The following is a 6,198-nucleotide window of genomic DNA, read 5'->3' as shown; positions in this document are numbered from 1 at the left end:
CATTAATCATGGATATCAGTGCTACTTCTCCCATAGCCAAGCACATTATAGAACTATGCATAAACTAAAATATACATTATTTACATTAATATACATTATTTATCATTAATATGATAGTTTGCAATACACAGAAAGCTTCTCTACTAGACTCATCTTCCTTTCTGTCTTCCTAATGGTCATTAATGTAGGAATTCGCTCTTAGAGGAACATTTCCCCCCTCATGCCTTTCTGTTGCTGGTCCTTTAAATTTGGCAGAGGCTGGCAGCTACAACACTAAAGTGGCCATTTTATAACTGGTTGTTGTTTGTTGACTCTCCCTCTCTTCTAGATGGTAAGTGTTAACTCCTAATATGTTTTCCTCTGAGGAAATGGGATAGTCAGTCATTCAGTCATAGCCAAGCATAATTTACAAAGCTATATTATATGAATGGTTTGTGAAGTAAAAATATACCCTGCAGCCTTTCAGTTTCATGTAGTAGTGGGCTCTGTTTCCTGTGAATTCCTTTCAAGGAAGTTCCCAGGAGCAGAGCATAGCCTTTCACCCTGATCTACACTAAGGAGCTATTTCGAAATAACTCCCTTTATTTCAAAATAACAAGCAGAGTGTCCATACTACCAAGCCTATTATTTCAAAATAAAGGGCTGGTTATTTAGAAATAATAACTCCTACTTTCCACAAGGAATGATGTTTATTTTGAAATAGCAAGTGTGTATGCTCCACTGCTGCTATTTTGAAATAACTACTCCCCAGAGACATTCAAAGTAATTACTCTCCAGGGCTTCCTGGGGCTCTAAGTCAAGGTAGTGTGTTCATATTAAGGGAGCCTGCCTAGGACTAATTTCGAGGTTTCCCTGTAGTGTGGACACACTATTTCAAAACAGTTATTTTGGGGGGTTATTATTTTGAAATAAGTTATTTCAAAATAATTTCCTAGTGTAGACATGCCCTCAGGGACCACAGTCAAAGGCAGAATATAAAAGGGATGGTGCAGCCCCTGAGGTATAAGTGCCCTAGACACTGGAAACAGCACCATACCCATCATGTATCCCAGAGGGCAAATAAGATGTAAAATAAAGATCAGGAAGCTGGGATCAATAGAAACTGGATGAGTTCGCAGCATGTAAGATTAGATGCTGTTTCCTGGGCCTAAAAAAACCCCTAAACATATAGAGCTAAATTTTCAAAAGTGATTAGTGATTTTTGGTGCCTCAACTTAAAAAGCAATAGGGCATCATTCAATGATAGTCTCAAAAAACCTGAATGATACAAAATTGGTTATGGGATACAAGGACTTTTAACTCTAGGGCACTAGGTCAAAACTGGCCAAGACAGATGGTGACCAAAAGCTGCTACCATCTTATGGTTGTTCAGTAGCCATTGTGACATGAACTTACTGTCCAATTTTAGTTTCTAGCATCCAAATAACAAAAGCCACCATCGGAAGGGGGCACCTTTATTGATAGGACTGAATGAGCATGCTAACTTTTTACTGACAGATATTTTCTCAAGGTTGGGGTAGTTAAAGTGTTCTCTCTGAACTGCACTGCAGCACAGCTTCACAGGTGATTGATTAGCCACGCCCAGTAAATCAGCTCCATTCATGGAGTCCTGAGCCTCTGCTGATTAATCACCCAGGAAGCTGTGCTGACATGCAGCTTAGAGGAAACACTGGTGACACATGTTAAGGGTTGGTCTGAACACCACTGCTATGTGTATTGCACCCTTTTCTATAGAGGTTGATCATTTACAAGCTGACGATGTAGGCATAGGGATCTAGCTACTCAACTTCTGTTGAAATTAATGGATATTGCAAATAGAGAGAGCTGATCATGAGCTACCCCAATAGATTCAATGGAGTTACATCAGGAATAAATGTTGTCCAATGATTAAGATGCATGTAAAGGTAAAAGGAATGTCAGGAGATACACAGGTGGTGTAGTACAATTGATTTCCTTTGGTACGGAATCTGATGGTTGCATCATTGACTTTGGAAAGGGAAAGGGAAGACCTTTAAAATGTTAAATTAGTTTTTTAAAGACTGTTGAATGAAATAGTTATATTTGTTATACAGTTATGTATTTTCAATTGTGAGAGCAATCTCTGTATTAAACATTTGGTTTTGTTATTATGGAAATAATTAGCCAGAATGTACAGTAGTGTCAAGTTAATAGAAGAAAAGTTATCTGAGGCTCCATTAGGAATAATGATTTAGTAATATTCTCAATCTGCAGGAAAGCTTTTGTGTAGTACATCAGCTTGTTTCTCTCTCTCCCCTTGGCACTTCACATTCATTTCTAGTTTATTCACTACCAGTAGTTGTTTACATGTTGTGCTATTCCAAAGAGTACAAGACATTTTATTCAGAAGATAGCAATTGAAAGGGGATTTGTTTCATTGTTTGGTTAGTGGGTTCTTGGGAATGTACTGTTTAACTGTAGGTAAACTGAGCCTAAAGAAGGCATGGAGAAAAAAGTCAGAAAAATTTCCATTATTCAAATCCAACAGTGAGGATATTGGATGGAACCCCACAGAGCTGTTTTTAGGGGTGGTTGAGTTGGGCGGTTGCCCAGGGCTGTCATTTTCAATGGGCCGTCAAAAAGTAACACAATGAATTGTGTATATATAATAGGAAAAAATTGCATGAGTTTTGGCTGGATATTTTTCATGTTTTCTTGGCAGCAAAACTGCCCCACCTACGGCCTGTCCTGCCCAGTGCTCTGCCCTGCACTGAGGCTGCTTCTCATTCTCTGGTGCTGGGAACCCGCATCTGGTTCCTCGCATCTGCAGCTCCCTCCCCAGCAGACACTCCCAGGAGAGTCTCATGTCTCCTGACAGCTCCCCCTAATGTCTGTATTTCCCAGCCGGGCCCAGAGCATGAGGCAGCAGGCACGGCTGGAAGGTAGGAACCCTATTAATTTCATAAAAATCACTGTGGCAATTTTTAATCGCCTTTCTTCAAAGAGCAAATCAATCAACCACACTAGATAAGTTCTTGTTCTTAAGAAGCGGTATCAGCATTGCGCCTCGTCCGACAGTCAGAAAGGTGTAGGTGAGTGTGTCTAATTCTTTTAAATGAAAATGAGATGCAATACCGTAACAAGGAATTTTGTCGCCTAGGGCGAGACCAAACCTTAACCGCCTTTAAGAATTAATATATTGGCTTCTTTAAAATATTTCATTTCCATATATGCAAACTTAAGGATTAAAGAACATTTTTCGAAAATTTGGGCTAACACAGCATATTGTTGTAAGGACCGCAAAAAGAAATTTGGCCGGGGCCGCCAATTGGTTAGGACCGGCCCTGGAACTCCACCATTGAAATTAATGGAATTACATCAGGGATGAATGTGTCCCATTCAATTTGTACACAAACCTCAGAATTATACAAGTTTACTTATTGTGGCAGAGTTATGTACAAGCAAATGGGAGTTTTGGTGTGTTCATTTGCATATTACTTAGTACCACTGTGTTACCCTAGCTCACAGCTCTTCCATAACAGTGCTGGTGTTTGAGCCCTGGGAACAACTGAATGGTGTGAACATGCCTGCCCTGTTTGTTTTTATATGCATTGGCATGGCAGGTTAAAAAATGAATTTATCACATTGCACGTGGAAGTGAAGAAATGTTACACTAATGTTCATTTTGGCTTTAGGGTTTTTTGCCCTAAACTAAGGTTAATTGTTCCAGAACTTAGTAATATGGGTAGGGCATAAAGAAAAATTAAGAGGTGACTTTTTTGTAAACTGCTGAAAGGCTTTTGAAACAATTTACTTTGAATTTCCTTTGGGATATTTTATTCTGGGTTGTAGGAATTAGGTGGTGTTTTGGATTTTGTACAATCTCAGCATATTTCTTTAAATTGTCTGTGAGGGTGTGTCTAGACTACAGAGTTTTGTCGACAAAAGTGGACTTTTGTCGACAAAACTATACCTGTGTCTACACTACCGCTGAGTTCTGTCGACGCTGGTAAACCTCATTTTACGAGGCATAATGCCTTTTGTCGACAGAGTTCTGTCAACAGAAGGTATTATTGCATCTAGGGTTGTGTCTAGACTACAGGGTTTTGTCGACAAAGCAGCTTGCTTTGTCGACAGAACTGAATGTAGTCTAGATGCTCTTTGTCGACAGAAGCTTTGTCGACAGTATCTGTCGACAAAACTTCTGTTGACAAAAGCCTGTAGTCTAGACGTACCCTGAATGTACACCATTGCTTTTCAAAGCTTTTTAACACAAAGAAGTCAAATAAGAGCTGTGGTTCCCAGAGAGACTCCTTGAAAAATAAATAGGCCTTGCAGTGTTGAGCAGTTGGCTCATCCTAGTTATGTTTCTCTAGCACCACTAGCCAAAAAAAGCTGAAAGCATTTGACCTGCTAAGGAGATTACAAAGGTATATGTGTCATAGGCACCTGTGCAATACATGTCTCCTCTAGGAAATCCAAGTTCATGAATTACTTCTGTTTTCTTAATGTAATTTGATTCCATCAGTGAAAAGTTATTTATTCCTGTGTGTGATCAAGGGACCTTTTGGTGTCATCTGGCAAAGAGCACAGAGATCTTGGGGCTGATCTGGTTTCTCAAAGAGTGTAATCAGAGATCTCTACTGAAAGCCTGTGTCTCACTGGTCCTCATAATCATTGCAAGATGTCAGTATGGAAAACATGTAAGGAGTTACATACATGTTCTGAAAATTAAGCTCTGTGATTTAGTACTGGGTACCAAAATGTGAGGCAACAGATTTCTTTCAGGCGGGAGATGTTTATATATTTGTCTGGCTACACATAATTCAATATTATATGAGTGCAGATTTGCAATCTGAGCAAAAATGCTAATCAAGTGACTGCAACTTCCCCAGGGGAGATTCTAGACAGGAAAATAAAACAAGCAGCAAGGGTTATCCTCTTTACAAGGGAAGACAGTAGATTTTTGAGTATAACTATAGGGATAGACACGCATCCTGCATCTATCAACTGATGAGGCAAGAGGACTGTGCATTGGAGGGATTCTGTGTGAGTTTTTGCTCTATATGATATAACAATGTCTTATTAAACTTAAACAACAACAAATGGTCTGGTAGTACAGGCAGTCCCCGGGTTACGTACAAGATAGGGACTGTAGGTTTGTTCTTAAGTTGAATTTGTATGTAAGTCGGAACTGGTACACATTGTAGGGGAAACTCTAGCCAAACATTTCTCCAGAGCTCAGTTTTATTCTCCCACACCTCACTTCCCTCAGTCCTTTATTCTCAAGCTGAGGTGTCTGCTGAGAAAAGCCGCTCCGCGTCTCCCTGGTCTGCTGTGGGGGGCGCTAGCTTCGCGTCTTCCTGGTCTGCTGGCGGGAAGCAGCTAGTGCGGGGTTGTCTCACCCCGATGTAAGTCGGATCCATGTAACCCGGGGACTGCCTGTACTTTATAGACTAACAAAACATGTAGATGTTATTAGTTAGTTAAGTTTAGGTTCTAGGAAGCATGCTATGATTTTTTTTATGTGTAGCAAATTGTTTCCAATATTTTTACTTGCTTTTTCTCAAATTTCTGTTCTTTGTTAAATAAACCTATTGTGTTTTACTGGGATCATATCAACGCCCTGTGTGGTGAGTGGAGGGATGATCTGGCTTGTGACTGGTAAGGCAATGCATACTATTCCTTGGGGAGTAGAGATTCTGTGAATTCTGTGAATGGCAATAGAACTGAGGCTAGACACTCTGGCGGATGCTTGCAGCACTCCAGGGTTGGAGTGTCCTACTGTACATATTTAAAGAAGCTATTGCTTGTGTCACCAGAAGCTGGCAGTGGCAGAGACCAGGGATAAGTGCAGGTAGTTGCGAGGTGCCTCACAACCCTCTAAACGTAGTGGGTGACTTCTTTACTATTACAGTACGAATAGCTAATTGACACTAGTTACTCATTAGCCAATTAAAAGTGGAAGGCTACTTGCAACTGGGCAGTCTGAATGATGGTGTTCTACAGTCATGATTAGGTTTAGTTACTGGAATAAACACTGTAAGTAGTAGGAACAGCTACTTACTTACAGTAAGAAATCTGTCTTAGGCTAATGCAATGGTTCTCAACCCATTGTGGGCTGCATCCAGTGCTACCTGTATGGTTCTAGGGATGTCAAAAGGTCCATAGCTCAGGGCTGCAAGTGGCCCTGGAACCACAGATTAAGAACCATTGGTCTGTTGTGAATAACTAACTAGA

The 6,198-nt window shown here is 40.4% G+C and overlaps 1 long non-coding RNA gene across 1 annotated transcript in view; it reads left to right on the top strand.

Moving 5' to 3' along the window:
* The first annotated feature begins 272 nt into the window (after nucleotides 1–272).
* LOC149523724 (uncharacterized) overlaps nucleotides 273–6,198 on the top strand; it is a 122,104-nt gene continuing 116,178 nt past the window's right edge. Inside the window, exon 1 of the long non-coding RNA XR_016350543.1 lies at nucleotides 273–331. This is a non-coding gene — a long non-coding RNA (uncharacterized LOC149523724). The remainder of the gene's footprint in view (nucleotides 332–6,198) is intronic.

The sequence above is a fragment of the Pelodiscus sinensis genome, chromosome 12 (genome assembly GCF_052426305.1).
Source record: "Pelodiscus sinensis isolate ZL-2025 chromosome 12, ASM5242630v1, whole genome shotgun sequence".
In the NCBI taxonomy this organism is placed as follows: domain Eukaryota; kingdom Metazoa; phylum Chordata; order Testudines; family Trionychidae; genus Pelodiscus; species Pelodiscus sinensis.
The sequence above is the reverse complement of the archived record's forward strand: the minus strand, read 5'-3'. Positions and strand labels throughout refer to the sequence as shown.